This window comes from Camelus bactrianus, chromosome 1 (assembly GCF_048773025.1).
Source record: "Camelus bactrianus isolate YW-2024 breed Bactrian camel chromosome 1, ASM4877302v1, whole genome shotgun sequence".
In the NCBI taxonomy this organism is placed as follows: domain Eukaryota; kingdom Metazoa; phylum Chordata; class Mammalia; order Artiodactyla; family Camelidae; genus Camelus; species Camelus bactrianus.
The window spans coordinates 80838734-80865973 of NC_133539.1; the positions used below are offsets into that span (position 1 = coordinate 80838734).

Sequence of the window (27240 nt, forward strand, 5' to 3'; positions counted from 1 at the left end):
TTCACTATGAGAGTCCTCTCTTCATGATGGAAGAACATTCTGCAAAAAACAAGTTTTTAATAAACACCAGTCAACTGAGGCCCAGGCCCTCTCACAGCTAACAGGAACTGACTACCTGGCTAAATACTCACATTCTTACAAATTTTTACAAATATGTATCCCTTAAAGCTGAAGGCTGGAAGATTTAGGTCAAAAGATGCCTAATTGGTTTGAAACATTTCAAAATGAAGGCTCTCACTAACCAGATCATTTAAAAAAACAACACAAGGAAGAAGTGATACGTGCCCTCTATGTATCTACAAGTTTTAATTCACTGGACTATAGATAAACATCCTTATACGCAATCATCTGGTCAGCATCCTGGAAGAAGTATCATTATGGTAAAGGTTAGGCAAGTTTATACAGGCTATCAGGTGTAATGTTCTCAATGATTACTTTTCCATGGCAAAACATGATTTGCGTTACTGACTTAGAAAAATAAATAATAACGCCTAACTTGTATCTTTGCACTGATTTCTTGCCAAACTTAAATAGACCAGATGTATTTCAAATAGGATGGCCAATCGGTAACAGATTTCAGCCAGTTAATAATCCATACAAACATTTAAACCTAAATTTCCAATCAAGCAAACAATTTTTTTTTAGATCAAACCATTTGACTCCCAGTATCACATGAAATTTTCCAAAGCCCTTTAACTATTTTTGTGTGTTAGTTTCAAATTCCCCACACCATAGGGTACAATTAGTGTCAGGAGTCTTGAGGAGGAACAGTTTCAGAGGTGTCCAAAAAAAAAAAAAAAACCCCTACAGAAAAGGTTACTAGAAAGTACCATTTCATTTATAACTGAAAAATAAATTTGTATTTTAAAATGTCCCCCCAAATATGTACTATGTCATGTGCTATCACCAAAATATATTTTACAAAACACACACATAATTGTAATACTACAGTTGTTACAAAAAATACTACTACAAGAATCCCATGCTTTGCTTCTTCTTGTCGGTACTTATGGTGACAAATAAATGAGGGAAATAAGCATTATGAAAACTGCTCACATTGATAACAACCAGAAGCAAAATGTCAGAGGCAAAATGGTCACCACTATAGGCACACTACTAAAGGTTTTAAGAATTAAGACAAAGAGAAAGGACAATAGTCATAAAAACTCCATGGTTCACTGTTCTTTGCTACAAAGTCTTAGAAACCCCTTTTCAATGTATCATTTCAGGAAACAAAGAAAAAGCTCTAAGTGTATCGTCAATGCAAAATGAATACAACGACCTGAAGTAAAGGTGCTAACACAAGAGGTCCTGTTCAGTAAGAATTACAGATCCATTAAAATATAATAGTTTCTTTTACCTCCTGTGGACACAAAGACAAACACCTGCTTCTTCTCGCGCTGGCCACGCCTATGACTTTAAGCAAGCCCCTTCAACTTAAGACCCGCCTCTCATGGGAAAATCTGATATTGTCTTAGAAGAATGAATTATATACCAGCTGTGAATCTGTAACAGAACATCCCAAAAAATCAAACATCAAAATGGCAATCAAGATCTTTTGACTTACTTAAAAACGTAAAGATGTAGGAGGGATATCAACTTGCTAAAAGAAAATCATTTTTTAAAAGATCTCATTCTTAAGCAAAGGACACAGAATAATGGAAACCAAGTAAGCATGAGATTAGGAAACATAACTCTGAAAGGCAGTATGATTACAATTGGCAAGCACAGGCTCACATATTTTCTCTGTAACATTAATATCAATTTTTTCTTCTTGCTATCAAAACTGCAAGGTAATTGATTGCCCTAATGAATATATAAATTTCAAGATGAATGCTGTTTTTGAAAAGCAAACTAATCTTCTAAAAAACAAAACAACAACAACAAAAAAAAAAAACAACCTTGTGACAAAGCCTTTCTTCAAGCAAATTTCCAGCAGCCAGTGGAATATGTGAGAAACTGAGCACTCGGCAAACATACGATAAAAAGTCCAGAACTGAGCCAGTTCTGACAATATTCAGAAAGGTTTTCTACACACATAACTTGCATTTAAGTTCATTCATGATTTCAAATGTGAATAAGGGCCAAATGTTCCTATAATAGAGATTGAGAACAAGTTTTCTCAAATGACACTGTTTTTATTCCAGCCCAAAAATCAACCTCTATGCAGCACTGTGATTTTTTTTTTTTTTTAACTCCCAGCAAGTTCAAAAATTAAATTTTCTTCATTTCCAGCCAGGGGCCACTGAAACAAATCTAATGGGTGTAGACAGCATTTCCTGCCTACTGCAAGAAAATAATAGGATTGCCACTATTAACATGGCCCCAGGCGCTCAGTGAGGTGGGGCAGTGAAGAAACTGACCTTTAATTTTCATCAGTCAGCCTGCAATGACTGCTTTATTTTTGTTTTTGTTTTGTTTTTTTAAAAGGTGAATGTTGTTTTTTTCTCCAACATGAAGGTCTAACACTGGCTCATTCACTCTCACGGAGCAACACAGGCTCCAATCCCTATTATCCTTTCCATTCAACTGTGTTTATGTCTAGAACAACCCTGCCAGTAAACAACCAGCTAGAATTCAGTTTTGTTTTTCTTCTCTTACTTTTTTGGAGCTCGGCTTCCAATTTACAAGAAGCCGGTGAGACTTAGGCACCGCCAAAGCAGAGAAAACTCTTTTAGTCATTGACACCTCTGCCAAACATTCTATGTTATTCTAAAGAAATGAGCATCCGAACAACAACGAGCCGCGAAGGTGGCTGAGACTTCTAGACCCACTTCAAGGTCTCGGCCTGCAGTGCGCTGCTCCCCAGCAGTGGTGTCTTCAGACTGTTACAGAGGTGAAGAACACTGTCCGAGGTGGTGACCCAGAGATGAAAGGCAGGTCCTGGGAGCCCCATGGTTTCACCCACTAACATCAGGCCCGACCTCCTGTCCTAAAAAGTTAGAACAACATCCACAAAAAAGAGAGGGAATGGGAGGGAGTGACTCTCCTTTATTACAACTCTCCTTTGATCCTAGATTTTAGGATAGGAAGTAGAGCTTAAAAAGGGACCATCTCTCTTTCAGGAGGCAGGGAAGAAGAAAAATGTTGGTAGAAGTAGCACTTGTTTAATTAAATACTTCTTGGCATTCAGACCTGCTTTTCCACCCCCCTCAAAGTGCTTCTTACATATATTATATTTCACTTTATGCCCACATTACTTTACTAGGGTAAACAGCTCAAATATGACTTTGGAGGGGAGCTACAAAGCCGTCACTTGGCCAAGAACACGCAAGGAGTCAGTGGCAAGGCCAAGACAAAACTGATGGTTAGTATTCATATACACTTTCAGAGTAATTGGGAAATGTCTTTAGATAACTACCATTCCATTAAGAAATGTGTCCAACAATTAAATCTGCCTGTAGTCAGTGAATAGAGTAATAAAACAGCAACTATCACTTGCTAAGCACTTGACAAAGCACCATATGGAGCCAAACAGTCCTAACAATTCCTTTTAACTGAGTCACTGAGATTCAGTAGCTTAACCAAAGTCAGAGAAATCTGCAGTGGGGTCTCAAACGCAGGGCTCAGCTGCCAGAGCACATGGGCTCAATCAGCCCACTATAAATGATGACAAAGGATTTACCTTCTTACCAAAAATACTAGTTCCAAGTTAAGTGAGTAGTTTCCCATGATCCCCAAATACGAAAACTGTAAGTGATAATCTGCTATTGTTTACAGATGGGGACTAAAGAATTCCCAAGCAGCATGGTTTCTCCAAAGAGATGTTTCCTTTTAATCTAAACTATCTTGCAATTAAACTATCTAGAAAAATCATTCTATGAGTTTTCATGAAAAATGATATAAAAGTTATTTCTTGGCCAAATTGACAGTTATTGAAGATACACAAAAACAGCAATTTGTGTTTAAAACACTTTTAAAAAGAAGTTCTTCATTAACCTGCCAAGCAGAACATCTGACAGCAGACTAGAATTGCCCCTCTACTGAACTCACAGATGACTCAGTGGAAACTAGAATTTGGAAAACGTTATCATCCCACATAAAACATAATAGGAACAAACTCGCTCACCTTCATTGGAACTACATCCTTCCCAAACCCTGGCCTGCTCCCCTCCACTCCCTCCTACAACCCCCGCTCCTCACAAAAGCAAGGAAGGAACACTTGCAGAACTAGGTTAATGGCAATCACTTGGGGCTCAAAGTTACTCCAAACGAAATAAAGCTAAGGTAATCTAGTGGAGAAGTTTATTAGTATCCTCAGTTCTTTCTCTTTTTAGCCAACTATTATGCCCTAATGGGTTTGAACTCCTAAGGAAACTGAACTAAGAGAATTGGAAAGTAAAACATAAATCAGAAGTGACATTGTTTCCATGTTTAAATTTAATATGACAAGCAAATGGCAAAACCTAAAAAGCTATGCTTTTAAATTACTCAGATTGTCGCAGGTTTCATTCAGATCCGGGAAAGCTACTACACAGTAACCACACAGCAAGATTAGAATATGTCAAAATCAAATAACCCTGGCAATAGCTATGTTTCTTCATTAATAAAGAAATTTTATGGTAAATTAAAGATATCCATTGCTAATTAAAGCCTGAAGTAAAATCCAAGCTTTAAAAATTGCTATCCATTTCTTCTCCCTCCTCCATCTCTCTTCAAAAAAAAAAAAAAACGACAACAGGTAGATTGAGTCTGAAACGTCTGTGGGGAAGTAAGGTGAAGACCATCTGCAGTTGACTGACTAGGTCTAAAACTCAGGGGCACAGCTAGGGCTTTGGGAATTATCGCTCTTTACTTGTGGTACAACAAGGATACCCACTTCCAGTGTTTTCATGCACTAAGAATAAATAGTGAAAAATGTTCATTAAAGAGATAAATAATTTTTAAAGGACAGCATTTTAAAAACTGAACTTAATTCCCTTCTAGGAGGCTCAATGCTACTGATTTTATAATTTCCTTGAAGATGAGTGTACACAGGGACAATTTCAGTCTCTCTTACCTGAAATTAAGTAAGTAAATCCCCACCTTCAGGTGAAGGTGATGAAAGTATGTGAAGGGTCAGACAGAAGAGGGTCCAAGCAATTTAAAATCAACACATAAAATGCCCAAATCCTAAAACTAAAACATACTCCTTTTTCGTAGTGCTTAGAACTGCTTACATCTTAAGGTATAAAACAGCTGTTTTCCAATTAAGTTACTCTTAAAAGTTAGTTTGACCCTGTGGTGCTCTGTGTCATGAGGATCAAACCACAGAGAAGGAAAGCTGGGTGACCGGCCGAAGGCTTCCCGGCCCCCAGCTGCACCCAGCGGAGGGCAGCCCAGCACGGGGGAGCACTTCTCTGTGGTGCCACCCATTGTGAACGTTTCACCATTTATAGCCTCCCTTCTGGGCAGAAGTTTTGAGAAACAAGAGAAAGTTGTTCTAACAGTCCTCACCATCCCGTGGAAACACAATCCCCAGAGAAGCACACAGCTCCTTCTGGCCCACGAGCAGCATTTCTGTGAAGCGGCAAGAAGCAGTTTCAGGGAACATCACCTTGGGCGCTGCATCTTCATTAGGCTCTTCATCCACACCGCCCCCAACACAAACACAGGAGAAAGCATGTCAGGTCCGACTTCAAAGCCTTGTCCTTAACTCACCTTTGGTGAACTCACTTTCTAAAGATGGAGTGGGGAGCTCAATGATTTCTAACAAAGGAAGCATTTAGGGCTGCCAGCTCCCCAGGCCGTCTCGACCGTCTGGGAAAGCACAGGGCTCCTCGGAATCCTGAGGTCACCTTTTATTCACCACGGGGGCTGCTCTTTGCAGAGACGAGGCATGCTCCAGTCAGTTCTGGGCTCGTCCCATCCCTGTGGCTGCCTTCGGTGCAACCCAAACACCACAAACTGTTAGCCTTGCAAGGACAGAGAGGGTTAGTATTAGGAATGCGGAGGCCTTGCTTTTCCAGGTGCAAATTATAAGTACAGGATCTTACTCTATATAAATTAACTCAAATGAAAGGCACTGAAGAGAGGGAATGTGAGATGAACAAAACTGTACTGCCCCTGAGTGAAAAGGGCTCTCTTTCATAAAATTCCTCAAATGTCTGAGTCATGTTTCACGACCATTTCTTAACCAACTTCTCTAGATTTTTCCCATTCACTATACTGAGTTTCTTATACATTACTTTCTATGAAGTATACTTTTATTCTCTGGTTTCTCTCATTCCAAGGTTAAGGTGCTATTACAGAAAACAATCTAGGAAAATCTCCATCTTTGGAGATGTCCAGAATATTATTATTGTTTCAAAAATAAATTTTAGGTTTCTGGACCACAGACAGGTTGAATACATGGGTGGCATTCAACTAATACTTAGTCTTAGCATCTGGCTGCCTGGGAACACAGACACTGTCCCAAGTCTGGAGATACAAATAAGACATTTAATGTGAACTATTAAAGAAGCAGTGTCATATAGCTGGAAAAAGAAGTTCTGGGATCAGTTTAGGTGATCTTTTCAACACTTTTGAGCATGTCTTCTAATCTTAGTTTACTCAACAAACATTTACAGGGCACCGGGTATGTTCTGCCTTCGGCGGTGGATACTGGAAACATATAGGAAAACAAATACCATCTACCTTTCATAATTTAATGAACATGGAATATATACACATATATACACACATACACATAAGTGCCTGGCACAGGGTATGTGATCGAGAATTGCTGGTCACTATTGTATTTTACATCCAATTTGTAGTCAGTGTTTGGAAGTAGTGCTCAAATGACAAGGGTCCTCGTTTCCATGTAAAACTGCCAAGGGCTGGTTATCGTTTTACCCCAAAGCATGTGATGATAAAACCCTTCTGAGGAACTCTTCAATTCTAATTGGAATCCTCTCTCTGGTGTCCTAAGTGCTCCGCCCACCTCTCTTCATTGCAGCCATCAGGTCAAACACCTTAAAAGGATAAATTACCAAGAGGGCTGAGTCCCCAATCCTGGGTTTCCCAAACTTGACTGATCATATCATTCACCTGGAACGCTTGATAAGGATTTCCAGATCCCACCCCAGACATAATGAATAAGAATGGGTGCACCCCCCCAAATCCACACATTAGCCCTATAATCCTCCAGAAGATTCTTCCCTTCTCAGGTACCCTTTGACTCCACCTTCAAATGGCTGAGGTCATTCTCCTCAGGTTTCCATGACATGCTCTCTGACCCTTTCTCCATGGCTTAGTTTAGCACGAACACTCTGGTCACCAGTCTAGCAGCATCAACTCTCTCTGCTGGGCCCTCAACATCTCAGCAAGGCACATGTTGGGTTTTTTTTCTTTCCCTTAATCCCTCCCTCTAGAATTTCCATATAAAAGAATTGTTTTCAACTACTACAAATCTCTGAAAAGTTACATTTTTCAGAAAGTAATTTTTCTAATTTATAATTCCCAAACTGACTCCAACAGACAAGCAAAACATACATAATCGAGGGCCACATTTTTAGGGAATAGAAATAGAAGCTATTTGTTCAAATTTTCAAAATCAATTAGTGATCTGATACAGACATGAAAAAGTCTCTGGAGAACTTCATTTCTTTAAAATAGCCCTAAGAGAAAGGCCAGGTTTGCACTGAAGGTGACTCATGCTTTTGTTTTAATTTAATACTTAGGAGAAAAAAATTTTTCAGGAAAACTGTGGAAACACAACAATGCCTACAATATGGCCCATACTTCAAAGAGATCAACTTCAGTAGAAGAAATACTGACTTGAGTGCCTGAGAAGAAGTACTAAGTTTAAGTGGCACATTCAACCGAGGAATTCATCCAACCATCCAATAAGCATTTACTATGCACTCACCGCGAAAGACATTAAGTTAAATCAGTAATCATCCCTACACAATCGGACAACAAGGAAAAGGACAAGGGTTCTGAAAAGCACAGATAAAGTGCCAGAAGGATTTAAAGAAAATGATAAATTATGTAAAATGATGTGTCTGGAACATGAGGAGCTACAACAGAATGAGACACTTTTCTTTAGAAAAGTGTCAAAAATCAAAGAACAGTCTGTGAACGTGATGTAATCCTTTGTATCTCTACGAGATACAGAGACTGTGACTCTTAGTAACTTTTGATATCAGTTGGTAACGATCCTATCTCTAGAGTAATTACTAGGCCACAAAAATGACCTGCTACAATATGAAAGCCATTTACACACAGGGCGAAGAAAATATACCCATACAGATCACGAAGCATGCACACATACCAGCAGCATTCCCTTGAGGAGTTCAGGAATTAATGAACTATTATGGATGGCAAAGACATTACAGAACACAGTAGATAATTTCCCCCTGAACTTATTTGTATATAAACTTGTATCTTTCCATTTGAATTGTTATCTGCTATTTTCAGTATTCCTAACATGCACTTACATCTGATGTTTAAGTTTTATATTCACTTAACAAAAAGTCTGCCCCATCTTTTCATAAGTGATCTGCCCAAACTCAACATCAATTTCTCAGAAGCAAAAAAATACTCAGAGCAGTCACCACTATGAAATCATTATGTGCTAGAGACAAGTTCAGAGGAATAAAACAATACTACTGCTTTCTTTCTTTCCCTCTATCCCCTCCCCATAACTTTTAGTCTAACAAATTGAAGAATGTTAGCACCTAATGCATTTCCAACAGGAGTACTGAGATGACTTCGACCATTTCTCTGAGTGGAAAGCAGAGTTTTTCCTAACTACTGAAGGCGACAAAAAATTGAAAAAAAAATGTTCAAAGGTTAGAAAATATGACAGATCTAATTGTACATCCAATTTTCTGGTTTCTGGATGACTCACAGTGAAATTCAGGATAAATTATGTTCCTACGCAGTCTGTGGATATTAATAAACTACCTGGTTCATCTGAATGTTAAAAAATCTTATTTTCCCTCCAGAGATCTACTACTTTGAAATAATCTCCTCTTAAATTCAAGTCAGTTAATAAAATAAGGTAACTCTGATCTCCAAAAATGGCCTAGGGCTGGGGGATGATCTACAGAACAGCATGAAGTAAACCGAGGGGAACAAACAGGCAAACTGAAATCACACAAATTAAATCTCCTTCCATTTTTTTTAAATTTTTTACTGTGATAAAATAAACATAATATTTGCCACTTTAACTATTTACAAGTGTCTAATTCAGTGGTATCAAGCACATTCACAACCCTGTACAACCACCACCACTATTCATTTCCAACTTTTTCATCACCCCAAACAGAAACTCTGTACCCATTAAACTGTAACTCCTGTCCCCCTTGCCCCAGCCCCTGGTAACCCCTATTATACTCAGTCTCTATGAATTCGCCTATTTGCAGTACTTCACGTAAGTGGAAACATACAATATTTGTCCTTTTGTGTATAGCTTATTTCACTCATCATAATGTTTTCAAAGTTCATCCATGCTGTAGCAGGTATCAGAATTTCATCCCTTTTTATAGTAGAATAATACTCCATTGTGTATAGGACACATTTTGTTTATCCATTCATCTGTGAACGGACACTTGGGTTGTTTCCACCTTTGGGATATTGTAAATAATGCTGCTATAAACCCTGGTGCACAAGTATCCGTTTGCGTCCCTGCTTTCATTTATTTTGGGTACATACCAAGGAATGGAAGGACTAGGTGATTCTATGTTTAATTTTTAGAGAAACCGCAAAACTGTTTTCCACAGGAGCTGTAGCTTTTTATGTTCACAACTGCAAAACAGTATAATGTTCCGATTCAACATACTTTTGAGTATTTTTCTGATTCACCTAAATTGAAACTTTTTCCTGAGATAAGATAAACCAAAACAGAAAAGTCAGAAGAAGCAATATCTGAAGACTTAGTATTTTCCTCTTAAATGACTTAAACAACTTAAACAATAGAAGACATAAAATGGGTTTAAAAAGAAAAGACTTTAAAATATAAGAGAAAAAGGAGTAGTATCTAAGAATATATCAAGGATCCTAAAATTACAACTTATACTGTAAAAACTGGTCAATATGAACCCTAAAAATTCACACACTAGAAAACCTCACATCTGAGTAAGTGGATGTAAATATTCTGGAAATATTTTAAAAGAAATATACTCTTCTTGTGGGTCAGTTCACAAAGTACCTGGAAATAAGCTGTCCAGGAACATCTTACTTCAGTAAAAGCAGAAGAGAGGATGTGTAATGAGCTTATCTAAATACCACTGGCAAAACTTTCCACAACTCTGCCCAAATTCACATGGAGGAGATGGGTAGCTAAAAGCAATAATGATGTTCCTAAACCTTTAACACCTGCTCTCCCCAATGTGCCATCAAGTGCTTATGAGAGACAAGCAGCAAAACAAAAGCCAACAGAAAACCATTAAAACAATAGGCACAGTTGGAGTCTATTAATGGGGGTGGGGTGAGATAGGGGAGGTAGATATTCACTTATTCTCATGATTTATTTTGCATACAAAAATATAGTTCTAACTTTTGCCGGTAAACTATACCCAGTTTAAGTGATAGCAATGAGTAAATCCGTATTTATTTCATGGCAGTCAAAGACTTACAAAGGCTCCTGCACCTCTAGTAAAAGCTCAGTTAGAACTGACTTGAACGCATGTTGCAGTTCCACATTGCTTTTAAGTAAACTGATTTTTTCCAAGGTGCTTAAAAATGGTTTGTTCTCCTAATTAGGTAAATATTCCCCCTTATGAGCTATTGAAACTTGTTACAGTAATACCTTTTCATACAGAATAGGAAGCCAAACTTTATCCTGGACTTGCCTGGATAACTGCAAATTCCTAATTAGTTACATCCAGAACAAGAGAGTTATTTTTATAGAGACCCTCTTTCACCAGCTGTGTAGAATCTGACTGAGCCCCTTAAGAATAAATTAAATCATGTTATTTCCTGGGATTTTAGAATCTTCCATTATTTCTCAAACATACTACATTTGCTCACATATCAAGATCATTTTCTAGACAATTATTTCAACAGAAAGCTTTTCATAATTGAACACTATGAGTTAGTGTTGTATCAACTTTGCTTAAGCAAATTTTTCTGACTGGTTGCCTTTATAAAAATCTTATCTTTCAGAGGCAAAACAATGATATATCAGACGCCTTAAACTCTAATACAAATTGAATTTTAAACATTTAAGTATTTACATCCACTTACTCAGACATGAGGTTTTCTAGTGTGTGACTCAAATTTAACATTTCTCAAATTTCAGAAAGGAGCAAAGATTGAAGTTGTCACCATCCTGCTCTAGGAGTTTGGTGGTAGACATAGTTCTCTGCACAACATTCCAAAAATATGAGCAAAATACCCCTGTAAGTAAACAAAAGAATGCCTTGCACTTGCCAAAAGCAAAGTCAGAACAGGAAAGAATATTCTATTAACAAAGAATCTAGTCTAGAACTCAATAAATGCCTTCTGAGTCAATAAACAAGTGAATGAAATAAAAATTACATTTTAAACTAAAATGTAATCATTTAATACAAGGGACATTTTAAACAGATACTTACTGGAATCTCAAAAAATGCTAACTTTGGCTCAATACCATTTTAATGAATCTTCTCCCTCCAGTTATTTAAAAACTGACATGCAGTTTTAATATTATAGAAACAAAACACATCAGAAGCCAGTGCCTGAACTGACAGTGAGTATTGCCAAGGACATCTCATCAGCCAAGGAAATCACAACCCAGGTGTTTCAGAATGTTAAACTTGCATATCTCAACTGGGGACAAAAAAGAAAAAGATCTGAGGATTGATCCATTTTCAAATTGAGAAACCTCCCCACCTATAATGGCTGATCATTATTGTCTATCTTATCTGATTTAGACTTGGTGGTTTAAAAATCTCCCAACCCCCGAATTCCCACCCCAACCTACATACCGATCCTTGATACTAAACCTGCACCACAAACAATTCCCCTCTGGATGAGCTTGTGACTACTGGCCGCTCACTAGATGTAGCTTGCAAAGAGTTCAAGTACCAACCATCAAGTCATCCTCTCAAGTGAGCCTGTGCTTGGCTTCCATAGAAAGCTTCCTCTGTCTAGCCACAGTAACTCAGTCTCTGCCTTTTTAAAACACATTAATACCATACCATAGTGGGCATTTTAAGGCAAAAAATACACTTTCCTATACTCAAAAGCATTCCCAGTCAACTAAGGAATAAAGCTTCTCCTCAAACACTTAAGTGCATTCCCAACAGCTGTTAAGGATAGAATTAAGGTTTACTTAAAAACAACGTCTCACCACAAAAAACTCTCATTGAATGGATTAACCTCGTTAAAGTGAATAAGAGGTAATCACGATTTCTAAAGTGAAAACACAGATAGGTTGAAAAGATACTCTGATTTCAAACTGATAACTCAGATGTGACCCTCACTAGGGTGTATAAGATTTCTAATCTTTGCCCATAATTTCAACATCTTGTAAAATTCTCTCTCATTTGTTTTAAGTACCTTGATGTCCTACAAACAGAACTACACGAGTCAAATCATGTTTCCTCTGTTTGTCACATACACAAGAACACTATACTCCTATTTATAACACGGTTTTTATGTTGGTTCTTTGAAAATAACTATGATCCCAATAGTCAGGAATGGGTATGAACAGAGTTTTTCAGCTCTCTGAACAGTCTCATTAACTGATGCCTCATTTTCGGTTGAACTTACAATTTTCAGAGCTAGAGGCCCTGCAATCCACAGAACACTAAAATAATATAGAGCAATTTAAAGCTGATTTACTAGTGTAGGTCTTTTAGGTTCGTCTAATGCTCTAGGGTCAGGATTATGAACTGCAATTATCCCTGGGCAGTACAGTAACTATGAAATGTACAGCAGATTCAGATATATTTATAGGGAACCTGGAAGTCACCTCTTTAAAAATCCTAATAAAAAGACTATTTTATCACTGTCTTTTCTTGAAAGCAACATGCAAAGAGGAAAAAAAAAGGAAAGAAAAAAGTATTGTTAGTTTGTTTATGGATGAAATCCAGATAAATGAATGCTTAACTTTAACATGAGTTGGAGTTTTCACTATTTCATATAAAAATCAAAGTTGTTGAAATTCCTTCTACCAAATAAACTCTGAAATGCAACAGATTTAAATTAAATCCACTAATCAGAAAACTATTTGACCATATGCCACCAAAAGAATCTTTCCTGCTGTCTGTGTCAATCTTAAACATATTCTTCCCAATTCATAGACAATCTAGTGTTTTAAATTTTATTCTTTGGTAGTAAAGCAATGACTTTAATTCTTCAGATTAATTGTGCAGCTACACAAAGGAAAGTGAGTGATGGTTTGGTTGTATTATTTACCTGACACTTATAAAGACAAAAAGAATCACCAATGAAGAGGTAAGCATGGATGTTGGGGTCATTTTCTTTTTTAACTTCCCAATAGTGATTCTTCATACTGCCTCCTCCTTATAACCTTTTATTACACTAAAATAACCAATAAGCTCTGATTCCCTTATAGCAATTATTTCAACCACACAAGGAAGTGTCACTGAAAGTGTCTATGAGTTTTTACTATGACGTGCAAGCATTTAAAAAAAAAACATTTTTTGTTTGTTTTTGAGCTATCACTAATTCAGTATTTAGAGTTCACTTAAGAGCTGAACGTAAGCATCTTCTAGTAGTATGGAAGAAAGAAAAGTGAACTACGAGATCTAAAAAGCAGTAAGACCCAGTTAAATAGGAATAGATTTGGGAGTCAGAAAGGTCTACATTGTGTTCTCCAACATGGTAACTAACCACTAGCCACGAGTAGCAGTTTAAAATAATTAAAAGTAAATAAAATTTAAAACACAGTTCCTCAAACTAGCCACATTTCAAATGGTACAACAGCTACACGTGCCTAGTGGTTGCCACACTGGACAGCACAGATACAGAACCATTTCCACAATCAAAGAAAATTCTATGTGGTCTTCTGCAAGTCACTAAATTTCTGTGAACCTCAATGCCTTGTCCGTAAAATGTCCTTAACATCAGCTAAATTGAAAGACTATTAGAATTTTAATGAGATAATACATAAAAAAGCACAATACATAGTACTTAGTACCCATTAGATATCCAAGAAAGAGTAGCTATTAATACAATCCCGTATTGGATTTTAATCTATGATAGTAGTGCTGACAAGTCACTTCCCCTCCCTGGGCCTCTTTTTCCTAAAACTGTAAAGTTGGGAAATTCTTCGGGTTTTAGGTTCCAAGGACGCTATCAAATTCCACCACGTTAAATGAGCTGTTAAGGAAAAGGAGCACAAACTCCTACAGAGTAAACTAGTACCTAGGCTCAAAGAGCTAGCTTCCTAACTGATCCCAAGCATTCCTCCAGAAACCCCAGAAGACTGGCTCTCCAGTACAGCCCATGGTCTGATGTGAGCTATTTATAAAGTCTGTCTTAAAAGGTTACTGGAATATCTTTCTGAAATTGTATATACTGTAATTAGAAGCTACAACCTCCTATTCCATGATGATACCTTGCAGTTTTAACATCTCTTTTAAATGAACATTATCTTTCCGTAGAATTTTTTTCTTAGAAGCATTTAAACCAAACACTTTAAAAGCACGTATGAGTTTAAGTACCATTTTTAGTGACTTTTTCTTTTTACCAGCTATTCCTCATTCTCAGCCAGCTTGTGGGTGACCCTCTAGTGTCCGAACAAAGCGAGAATTATACCCTCATGGGTGAGGTCCCCTTGCAGGATCAAAAACAAGCCCAAAGACTTTACCCTCCTTAACAGCTGCTCCACGGGAGCTAGGAAATTTACTGAACGATGGTTCCAACAGGGCGGCCTCCAATTAGGGGGAACCAAGGGCCCCCATTCAAGGTACAAAACCAGGGCCACGGGCTGCTCTTGGCTGGGGCTGCGGGCCTCTTCCCCAGGCGTTGTCCAGGGCCCCAGAGGCACAGATTTAACTTGAGAATGAAGAGCAACTCAGGCAGTAGAAATGAGAACAGAGCGGTGCATTTTTGCCCAAGGCCTGAAGCCTCAAAAAAAAAAAAAAAAGTGTTATTCCAGAGCAGATTCCTTTTCTTCCGGGTCTGTCTGCTCCCTCTGACTCTTTGCCCACAATCACCATGCCTCCCCTTTCCCAATGCCCCACCTCTCTCCACATCAAAAAAAAAAAAAAAAAAAGTGGCGTGTTCCCTCTTCCTTAGCTTTCCCTAACAGGGCCTGGAAACTGGAGGAAATTCAAATCAAATTAATTGCACATTAAAAAGTAAATAGACAAGCAATCAAGGGGGTGCCCACCCAACAAAAGACCTCGCCTGTTCCAAAATATGATTAAGTCTGGCTGGAAGAAGGGGAGGGAGACTAGAAAGCAACAGGGATGGAGAGAGAAACGCGTGGATCTGGGGTCCCAGCGTTGGCCCATCGCGGCCAAATTCCAAATTTTGTTTCAAGAACACGCTAGGCTGAAGAGAGAAGAAAATAAAAAGTTTTAACTTTCAAGGAAGTCCGCAAATGGCACTGTCTGGATAAAATGCCACTGCTTCCCTTCGTCAGGGATAGCAGGGTAGGAGTTGGGATTCGAAAAGCTCCAACCCCAACCGCGGACTCCTGGAAGCCTCCCCGCCAACGGCGCCGCCGGGCGGCCCAGCCCCGTCTCCAGGGACACCGGGCCCCGGGGCTCGGGCTCCCACTGGGCGCCGGGACCGGACCTTTGGGAGAGATCGCGGGCACAGCCCGAGGCCCCACTTTCCGCCCAGAGTGACAGGCTCTTCCCACGCCGGCGGCCCCCGCCCCGCCGCGAGCACCAGACGGTCCGCACGGCCCCTCCCGACCGCCTCAGGACGTGGATTCCGCCCGCCCACCCCACCCCCGGCCGGGGCGCCCCTCGGGGTGACCGACTGACCGAAACTATGCTGGCCCACACACCGGGTCGCCCGCTCCTTCCCGCCGCGCCCCGCTCCCCCGCCCGAGCTTCCACCGCTTGGCTCGCCGAGTCCGGCCGCGGCCGCCGGTTACCGCCCCCAGCCCGGGGGGAGCCTGGGGGGCAGGACAGGGAGGGAGGACGTGGCGCGCTCGGAGGTGGCCAGCGGCGAGGCGGGGAGTGTCCCAGAGAGGCCTGGCCCGGGCGGGGGGCCGGCGCGGGCTCAGGACCCTCCCCGCGAGCATCCCCGGGTCGGAGGTCCCGGCCCGCCCCCCGCCTGGCGCGGAGAGGCGGCCCCAACTTCCAGCCCCACTTCACACGCCCGCCCTCCTCCCTCCACCATATGGAAATCTACAGCCTCAGAAAGTGACACGTCGAAGATTCCTCGGCCTCTCCACCCGCCCTCCCCCTCCCGGGCAGCGTTCCTGCCTCGGAGATTCCGGGAGGGGGAGCGGATTCCTCGGACAAAATCTGCTGGGATGGCTGCAGGAGGACGAGGGGGGAGGGAGAACCCGGGAGCCACTGCCCAAGGGTTTTTTTGTTTTGTTTTGTTTTGTTTTCCATCAAGGAGAATCTACCCGTTTCTTTCCCTCCTCCAAGTCCTGGCCAGCTAAGGGAACGGGCGGGGGCCTGAAGCCCAGCAAGACGCGGCCCCAAACCGGAGACTGACCCCATCCCGGGCCCCATGATCCCGGGGTGCCCAGACGAGCTCGAGGCGCCCCAGCACACTGGCGCCAAGTTTTCCTCGGGAAGCCCGGAGCGCTCCGGGACAGGCACGCACTTTGGCGGACTCGGCGTCCGGCCGGGGCTTTCCAGCGCGCCGGGACCCGGCGGCGGAGGCGAGGGGTCCAGGTCCCCTCTAGGCTACCGTTCCTGCACGCCTTACCTTCCCTCGGGCTGAAACGCGGGGCTCCGGGCGCGCCACACACCGGGTCTCCCACGCCTTCCCAGCCACCAGCCCTGAGGCTCCCTGCCGCCCCTTCGCTGCTCCCGCCGCCGCCGCTGCTGCTCTCCTCCGCCTCCTCCGTCCGCCGCCGCCGCTCAAATAACCAGGAGGGTTAGATGGGGGATTCCGCCATGTCAATGATGTCGAGACCACATGGGGATTTGGGTCCCGCCCACTGCCGTAATCTGCCGAGTATAACCGGCGCCGCAAGCTCAGATTTGCAGTTGCTGTGGGATCCTCCTTTCCCCACTTTGGCCTGCATAACTAACCAAAAACTCTTTTTGGTTCAGCCAGACTAAAAGTCTAAGGCTTAGGGGAACTAGCAACTCCTGAAAGGTGAGAGCTATATGTTCTGCAAAAGATCGACACCAATATAAATGTAGTGTTTGCTGAGTAATACACAGAGCTAAGACTAAGACTATTTTTTCATTTACACATATATTGACAATTTTTTAATCCTCACAACTTTGTGAGCTCTTTTGTCACTCCGTTCTCTATTTCCCACAACACATTGTTCATACGGTAAACATAGCACGAACAGATTTTATTATACCAAAGTTAAAATGTCTGTCTCCCCTTTCAGCACCCAATATGCGCTCACAAGAACAGAGACTGTTCCTTACTCATATCTGTATTTCTGTATCTGTCAAACATAGCACAATGCATAGGCCACAAGGGGAATTATTACATAACTGTTGAGTTTATATTAATTAAGTCAAATGTAATGTATCCTGTTGTACAGACTCAAAATGGTTAACCGACTGCATCCCATCCCAGCCCTGAAATTATTCAGGAGACAAGAAAGTAGAAGCTATCCCAGAGAGGCCACTTCACTTTTTAGCTTCCCAGGTGTTTTAAATAATTACCTTCAGCCTCAATTATTAGGCTACAAAGCAACACTAGGTAGTGACCAGAAGCAATGTATTACTTTCATTGACCTAAATAACACATAACAACCATTTATCAGATAAAGTTATTATACACAGTACTGTATTAAAGCCCAAAGTACATAAGAGTACTGAGAAATAACTCCTTTCCTTCTGGAATTTGCTATTCTTTTTTTTGAAATATAGGGGATAATGGTGAATCCAGACAAACAGGGCCCTCCTTCTAACTGGCTTCTTTCCCCAAATGTCCTCAAAGAGTCTGTTGGAGCCATCTTTCTAAAACATGGGTCCAATCCTAGGTCATAGGTCTGCATTGGAAGAGAAGAAAAAGAAAAAAAAAAAACAGCAGTGTTTCCCCAGCTCCTGTCTCAGCTTCTCTGGTTTGACCGTGAGCCATGACCTCCAACCCAGCTGAACTCTATGATTTCCAAGCACCTCTTTCCCTCTGCATATGCTTTCACTCTGTCTGAAGCTTATTTCTTCCTCTAGGTTATCTGAAGATCATTTCCTCATCTTTGAGCTCCAGCTAAAATCACCCCCTCCATCCCCATAGCCCCACAGTCTCATAATTCTTTTCAGCTCTTCTCACATTGCTCTGAAGTCACTATTCATCTCTTCCACTTGACCAGGTTCTGTTCATTTTTGTATCCCCAGCATCAACCTAGCATTGTTCTTTGAATATAGTTCCCCCTTATAAATGTTTGTTGAATAGATTAATTTTAAAGTATGTGGAAGAATCTGAAATACTAGATAAATGGGCAAACTTCAGAGGGCTTGAAGTTTGAATTCAAATGTAGAAAGACAGGCTTGGCAAAGGAGGTAAAAAAGTAGGCAAGAAAAATTCAGGAGACAGAATTATTTCTGCCAATTTCTTCCACTAGGCTGAACTTGTTGTAATTAAGAAGAATCATTAAGATGCCTTAAAATTTTAAATGTATGTTCATATATATAATCTCAATGTTTCTTTTGTCTTCTTATCCTAACACCTAACACCAGTTTTGGCACAGAGTAGAACACCAATAAATGTTTGCAAAATGAGAGGAAGTATGGTGTAGTAGAAAAAGCATGGAAATTATAGTCAGACAAAAGCCAGTGACGTTGGGCAAGTTTTTAAAGTTCTCTGAGCCTGAGTCATTTCTTTACTAAAGGGTGATACTGCCTCCCTGCTAAGATTGCTGTGAGGAACAAAAACCTCAAGCACCTGATACTCAGTAAATAAATATGGATTCCTCCTTGAATGAATGAATGATTGAATGAATGAAGATGCCTCTTCTGGAGGGAATTAATAGAACAGAAAATTGGAAAATTCAAGGAAAAAGATGGGACTTTTGAGAAGGCTCCCAACTGCATGTTGAGGGATTTAAATTAAAGACAATGAGACATCACACTGGGTTATAAAGGCATGAAGTGATTGAAGGAGATTTCAAAGCTGATTATTCTGGCAGCAGGATATAGAACAAGGTTCATGTCAGACAGGCATACCCTGAACATATGTGGGAGATGATAAAGTCTTAGCCCAGATGGTGGGTCTGCAAATGGGAAGGAGGGCCTCAACCTAAGGCAATGAATATTACTGTCTGGTGTTGACAACCCAAGTCATCTGCCACCCTAGGTCCTAAGTTATAAAACCATAGCCATTACTTCGCTCCAAAAGCAGCTTAGGACTTGCTCAAGTACAAAATTAACATCCAAATGAGATGCCTGGAAGTTAAGGCCTATGACAAAATACACAGACTTGTAAACCCTTCCATCGCCCATGCAATGTAGGCTGAGTCGTATTAAAAAATAAAAGATTGAAAGTCACACTTCCTGATCTTGCATAACTTACATCATAACAAAAGAAATGCACTTTTAACATATAGGGAAGCATGAGTTTGAAACTAGCATTGAAAACTCTCAAACCATTAAACCTGTAATACTTCTCAGTCCAAAATTTTTAAATTCGAAACTTTTTCTAGTAATACCTAATATCCAGAAGACCCAGTCAGGTTCTCGGTCTCAGTATCCTTCCTCTGCCTGTAGCTGGGGGTTGCTGATTGTCACAGCAGGCTCAGTCTTGCCTCTAATCTTGAAACCCAATCTTGACCTTGGAGGACATTAACTCCTTGCATCTACTTTTTGTTCTAACGTCCTGAGCCATATCTGATGAACATTTATGAAAAGCCAATTAATCCTATTTTGAAGAGTGCTGAGAATTTACTAGAGTACGAACTAAAGGACAGCCAGCTCAGTCAATAAAATCTAAGAGCAGTATTGCAACTGCAGTGAAACACATTTCCCAAAACAATTTAACCAGTCAAAGCTGTAGTTTCACCTTCCCTACTATCGTTCAAGGCAAGACAAATTGTAGGTGTAGATAGATAGATAGATAGATAGATAGATAGATAGATAGATAGATAGACAGACAGACAGACAGACAGATAGATAGATAGACAGACAGATAGATAGATAGATAGATAAGTTTTTAGAAGTCATTTCAAACAAGGGTATCTGTCCCACAGTTATCAGAACTCTTCAGGTAGAGGTTGAATGGCTTTCCGGGCTCATAAAATCACAGGGTTGATAGAGACCTCAAGGTTTTCAGCCTGCTCTCCTTCCCTAAGCAGAATCTTTTCTCCCATGTCAATGACAGCTAAGCACCCAGGCCCAGCCTGAATACCAGCAGGAAAAGGGAAAATGCTTCTTGCCAAGACAGCCTTTTATCAACAACTCTAGGTCTAAACCAAGTCTTCTGAAACCCACCTCCTTGCAACTTTTCCCCATGGGTCCTGTTTCTGCCCTCTGGAGGCAGATAAAATAAAAACAGTCACCTTCCACATGACTTCCTTCCAACGACTTGACCATATCTGTGAAACCTGTTCTCTTTTCCTGGATGGACATCTCTGATTTGATGAACTCTTCATCTCATTACACGGCTTCCAGATCTTTCTCCATGCTTTTCTTCCACTGCCTCTGGGGGCCTACTTGTTCAACAGCTCTGAGAGCTGGGTATTCAGATTCTGTTCCTAATATTTCAGGCATAATCAGAACACAACCATGGAGTGGTACCCTTTCCTGCTTTAATTTGGACAAAATGCTTATATCATTACAGTTTAATATTGTGCTAATTTTCTTAACAGGCTCCTCATCCTATTAACTCATGCTACTTCCATGAAAAGTTGTCAAGCTGGGTATCCATCAGGAATACAACTGATTTTATTTAATGGATTTTTAATTAATGCTGACTATTTAATTTTGTTAAATTTTATTTCTAAGTTTCATTCTCACATTCCAGCCTACCTAGTACTTTCTTGACATTGAGTTTGTTATCAAGCAACCTCTCCCATCTTTGTGACATTGATGAGTATGACAAGCATGACTTATCCAAGTCACTGATAAAGCACAAGACAAAGCCAAGAACTACCACTAGTAATTTTTCTCCAATTAGAGGTAAATTTGAGGCAAAGTTATTTCAAAAGCTATGAATCTGTCTGTCACACTGACTTACTCTGAACCACACACCATTGGGGAGCAAGTTGGGTCTGACTTCCTTCATGGTCTTTGTTATCTCTCTTGCCCACTCTCCTACCTGACTTAGTCCTGTGGTCATTTTCTCTTCCTAAGAGGTCAAGACTGCTGTGTGATACCTGGGCCTCTTCACACCAGGTGTGCTAAATATTATCTTCCTCAAACACATTCGAAACTTGCCCTCGATAGAAATAAGTGTAGATATAGATATACATATAGATACAGATACAGATATAGATATATGTGTCCTTCAGGGGAAATGAAGCAAAGAAATGTTTTTAGGTCAGGCTAAGTGCCTCAGACACAAACCATTTTAGTCAAGAAAAGATTCTGAGATTTGACCAGAAAACAATGAATTGGAAAAAAGTGAACTTACTGCAGAGCCAACTGGGCCCATTCTGCTTGTAAATAGTTGGATATCATATTGAAATTCTTTCTCCTCTTTTGTGTAGTTACCACAATATTTCCTTTAGATCTTGGAAGCATACCCATTGATATTTCACCCATCATCTGTGTGTCCCAGACCTCAACGTAACCCAGGGAATTAAATTTTGATCACATCAACATTAATATATACTCTTTCTCTAACTCTGGCAGCAACCATTACTGTAGGACGTCTTACTACCCTTGTACTTTTCCTGGTCCTTTCTAGAAGTTTCCTGTGAGTTTATGAGCATGTTTTTTCAGCTTGCTTCAGTAACTTACTAACCCTAACTTACTAACCCAACCGGGGCAGCTAAAATGGCACTTCCCACTGTACTGAGCCTTCTACTGTTGGTAGAACCATGGAGAGCCCAACTTGGTTACCCCGTAAGGCCAGACAAACTCACTTCTCTCTCTCTCTTACAAACTCTGTTACATTGATCACCAAATAGAGGGTCCTTAGCTTCTAATATCTCATGGTCTTTTTTTTTTTTTTTCCAGTTTTTCTTCTCTTTTTTTCTTCCATTTTTATTGAGATACAATTGACATACAACACTGCATAAGTTTAAGGTATATAGCATAATTATTTGATTTACATACATCAAGAAATGATTATCATGGTAAGTTTAGTGGACATCCATCATCTCATACAGGTACAAAATTAAAGAAACAGAAAAAATTTTTTCTTGTGATGAGAACTCTTAGGATTCGCTCTTACAACTTTCATACATAAAATAGAGCAGTGTTAATTACGCTTATCATGTTGTACATTACATCCCTAGTATTTATTTGCCTTACGACTGAAAGTTTGTACCTTTTGATCACCTTCATCCAATTTCCCCTGCCCTCATCTCCTACCCCTGCCTCTGGTAACCACAAATCTGATCTCTTTTTCTATGAGTTAGTTAGTTAGTTAATTTGTTTGTTTTTGAAATATAACTGACCTGCAACACTATGTTAGTTCCTGTTACACAAAATAGTGATGTGATATTTCTATACATTTCAAACTGATCACCATGATAAATTTAGGTAACAAGTCACCATAAAAAGATTTACATAGTTACTGACTATATTCCCCATGCTGTACATTTCATACCTGAGACTCATTTATTCTGCAGCTGGAAGTTTGTATCTCTTCATCTCCCTCACCTATTTCTTTCCTTCCCCTACACCCCTCTCCTCTGGCAAGCACCTGTTTGTTCTCTGCATCTGTAACTCTGTTTCGTTATGTCTTTTCTTTGTTTTGTCTTTTTTAGATTCCACATATAAGTGAAATCTTTCCATATTTGTTTTTTACTGTCTGACATTTCACTGAGCATAGTGCCCTCAAGTTCCAGCTATATTGTCAGAAATGGTAGGATTTCCTTACCTCTCATGACAATAATATTCCATCTCATATATGTATATACTACATCTTCTTTATCAGTTCATCTGTAGACAGACAATTACGCTGCTTCCATTTCTTAGGTGTTGTGAATAATGCTGCAGTGAATATGGGAGTGCAAATATCTCTTTGAGATTCTGATTTCATTTTTTTAAGGTATATACCCAAAAATGAGATTGCTGGATCATATAGTTGTTCTATTTTTAACTTTTATTTTCTATTTTTAACTTTTATGGAGGAACCTCCATACTATCTTCCATAGTGGCTTCACCAATTTACATTCCCACCAACAGGACGTGAGGATAACCTTTTCTCCACATACTCATCAACCCTTGTTATCTGTTGTCTTTCTCATAATTGCCATTCTAACAAATGTGAAGTGATATTTCATGTGATTTTGATTTGTATTTCCCTGATTAGTAATGCTGAGCACCTTTTCATGTATCTATTGGCCATATGTATGTTTTCTTTGGAAAAAATGTCTATTTCCTTTTGCCCACTTTATAACAAGATTGGGTTTTTTGCTATTGAGTTGTTTGAGTTCTTCATATATTTTGGATCTTAACCCCTTATCAGATATATGGTTTGCAAGTATTTTCTTCCCTGCCATAGGTCGCTTTTCATTTTGTTGATCGTTTCTTCTGTTGTGCAGAAGGTTTTTAGTGTGATGTTCTCTCACTTATTAATGTTGCTTTTGGTGCTTTTGCTTTTGGTGTCATATCCAAAAAGCTGTTGCCAAGACCAATATCCAGGAGTCCCCCCCCATGTTTTCTTCTAGAAGTTTTATGATTTCAGATCTTATGTTTAAGTCTTCAATTCATTTAGAGTTAATTTTTCTGAGTGATGTAAGATAAGGGTCCAATTTTATTTTTCTGTGATTATCCAGTTTTCCTAACACCAATTATTGAAGAGACTATAGTTTCCCCATTGGGTATACTTGGCTGCTTTGTCAAATATTAGTTAACCATATATGTAAGTGTTTACTTCTGGGCTCTGAATCCTGTTCCCTTGGTCTATATATCTATACTCATGCCAATACCATCCTGTTTCGATTACTATACTTTGAAATTAGGAAGTATGATGCTTTCAGCTTTGTTCTTCTTTCTCAAGATTGCTTTGGCTAGTCAAGGTCTTTCATGGTTTTATATGAATTTTAAGACTTTTTTTCTATTCTCGTGAAAAACATCAGTAGAATTTTAATAAGGATTGTCTTGAATCTGTAGATTACTATGGTTAGTGTGGATATTTTAACAATATTAATTCTTCTCATCCATGAACAGGGGATATCTTTCTATTTATTGCTTTCTTGTTCAATTTCTTTCAACAAAAGCTATATTATCATTTTCAGTGTGCAGACCTTTTACCTCCTTGATTAAATTTATTCTTTGGCATTTTATTGTTTTTGATGCTGTTTATTGTGAATGGGAATGTTTCCTTTATTTATTTTTTTCAGATGTTTTGTTGCTGTTGTGTAGAAACACAATGGATTTCTGTATATTGACTTTGTACCTGCAATTTTATTGGATTTGTTTATTAGTTCTATCAGTTTTTTGGTGGCTGTTAGGATTTTCTCTATATAAGAGCTTATCATTTGCTAACAGAGACAATTTTCTTCTTCCTTTCTAAACTGGAGGTCTTTTATTTCTTTTTCTTGTCTAATTGCTCTGGCTAAGACTTCCTGCACATGTTGAATAGGAGTGGTGAGAGTGAGCACATTTGTCTTGTTCCTGATCTTAGAAGAAAAGGTCTCAACTTTTCAACATTGAGTATGATGTTAGCTTTGGGCTTGTCATATATGGCCTTTACTATGTTGAGATACATTCCTTCTATACCCAATTTTGGGAACATTTTTATCATAAAAGATGTTGAATTTTGTCACATGCTTTTTCTGTACCTATTGGTATGATCATATGATTTTATCTTTCAGTCTATGACTGTGGTGCATCACACTTATTGATTATGTTGAACCATACTTGCATTCCAGGGATAAATCCCACTTGATCATGGTGTATGATCCTTTTAATGTGCTCTTGAATTCAGTTTCCTAATATTTAATTGAGAATTTTTGTGTCTATATTTATCAAGGACATTTGCCTATAGTTTTCTCTTCTTGAGTATCTTTACTTGTCTTTCATATCAGGGTACTGCTGGCCTCGCAAAATGAGTTCCCTCCTATTTAATTTTTTGGAAGAGTTTGAGACAGACTGGCATTAATTCTCCCTTAAATATTTGGTAAAATTCACCAGGAAAATCATATGGTCCTGGGCTTTTTGTTGTTGTTGGGAGATTTTGATTATTGATTCAATTATACTTTACTCTTTATTGGCCTGTTCAGATTATCTATTTTTTCATGATTCAACTTTAGTAAGTTGTATGTTTCTAGGAATTTATTCATTTTTCGTTATCCAATTTGTTGGTGTATAACTGTTCATAGTAGTCTCTTCTGAGTCTTTGTATTTCTATAGTATCAGTTGTAGTGTCTCCTCCTTTATTTCTGATTTTATTTATTTGAATCTTCTTTTTAGTCTAGCTGAAGGTTTGTTAATTTTTTTTTCCAAAAAACCAGCTCTTACTTTTATTGACTTTTTCTGTTATTTTTCTGTTCTGATATTTATTTCTTTTCTTCTGTTAACTTTGGGCTTAGTTTGTTCTCCATTTTCTAAGATCTGATTTTCTTTTATAAATGATTTCTCTGCCTGGTTGATGAGCCCTGTACAGTAAGGACTAGATTAGAAGAAGGAAGGCCCATTAGAGTGGGTCAGGAGAGAGATGACAGTGGTCCAAACTAGGGTGGTGCCAGTAAAGATGACAAAAACCCACTTATTTGTTATTGAAAGTGAGAAAAAGTTTGGAGTAGAAAAAATATTTTTCAATTTTTACTTTCTGCTCTTCTGCATCCTTAGAACACAGATATAAAGGTCACCAGCAGGAAGAACCCAAGTCATAGCCATGGCATGCTCATAGTTACTACTCCCCTCTCAGTCCCCTCTACAGACTGAGGCAGTGTTACCAAACTGACTCCTGGCACGACTCCTGGCACAACTCCCTTCACTGAGCATGAGATCTTTTCCAGAGTCCCAAGGGTCTGCCCACCAACCCACCAGAGATGCTCAGACACAACCCCAACTTTAGACTCATGTCTATATTCCAGACAAATATCCCTGGAATGAGCAAATTAGTTGCCCTAGGAGTTACCACTTATGCTCCATCCTCAGTTGAAGGTATAGTATTAAGTAAAATCTGGTACTGTTAACCTTACCTAATAGAAAGAGCCTGGTGAATGGTCCAGGCTCTGGACTATTGCTTAGACATGCTGTATAATCTCAGGAAAACAATTTTACCTCTCTGGGTTTCAGGCTTCTTATCTGACGTATCTATAGAGTAAGATGACATCTAAGGCCATTTTACCTCTAACTTTCTGGGATTCTATGGATGAATTAACTAGTATAATGTATTTGATAGATCAAACACAATCCTACTTTGTCCATAAAGATAACACAGTATCTGCTAGTTTAGGACTCACAACCATAACATTAACCTGATATATTTTGGTTGAATGAGCTTATGTGGCGCCTGGTGATTCATTCTTATTTCCTCTCACTACCCACATGCAAACTATTCAATAGTTGTAGAGCTGTAGAAGGGAATGTTGCACTGTTTGGTAAGATAGACTAGGAGACATCTTTAAATTTCACGACATTACGATGATGAAGAAAGTTTATCAGAAAAGAAATGTTATCATACATCTTATATCAGAATTATATATGGCATTGACAGGGTCAGGCCTATGAGGAGATAGCTAAGTATTCAGTTAATTTGATCTCCCCTTGATTTGTAACATCCCTAATCAATCTAACTGTGAATCAGGCCACCTTGAGTTATCAGTCATAGGATCATGCCATGAAAGTTTAAATAAGAGACAGGTCAAAATAAAATTATTACTGGAACATGATACTCAATGTGGTTTTTTATAAAGTATTAGTTTGTGAATGAATTATTATTGATGTGTATAACACAAATAGAGGCTGATATTTAATGGACACATTTATGTTCTGCCTATAATAAGTAATTTATTGAAATAAATACTTGTAAGTTCATTTTCTTCTCTTTCAGTGCCCCTTACATGAAAAATCCCTAACAGCTTTCTCTTATTCCAGCAGTTTGATTCAAGCAAAAATATATCTTTCTTGATGAAGCAATAGGCTTCCTTTATTTGAC

General features: G+C 39.3%; 1 protein-coding gene across 4 annotated transcripts in view; it reads right to left on the reverse strand.

The window, feature by feature from the left end:
• Nucleotides 1-16925, reverse strand: part of FNDC3B (fibronectin type III domain containing 3B) — a 312085-nt gene extending 295160 nt beyond the window's left edge. For 2 of the 4 annotated variants that reach the window (XM_074367878.1, XM_074367872.1), the window contains exon 1: nucleotides 16762-16925. The gene's annotated coding sequence lies outside the window, so the exon portion shown is untranslated. Of the gene's footprint in view, nucleotides 1-15857; nucleotides 15994-16761 lie in introns of those variants that run through there. The other 2 variants (XM_074367879.1, XM_074367874.1) reach the window with 1 other exon arrangement.
• Nucleotides 16926-27240: the final 10315 nt, after the last annotated feature.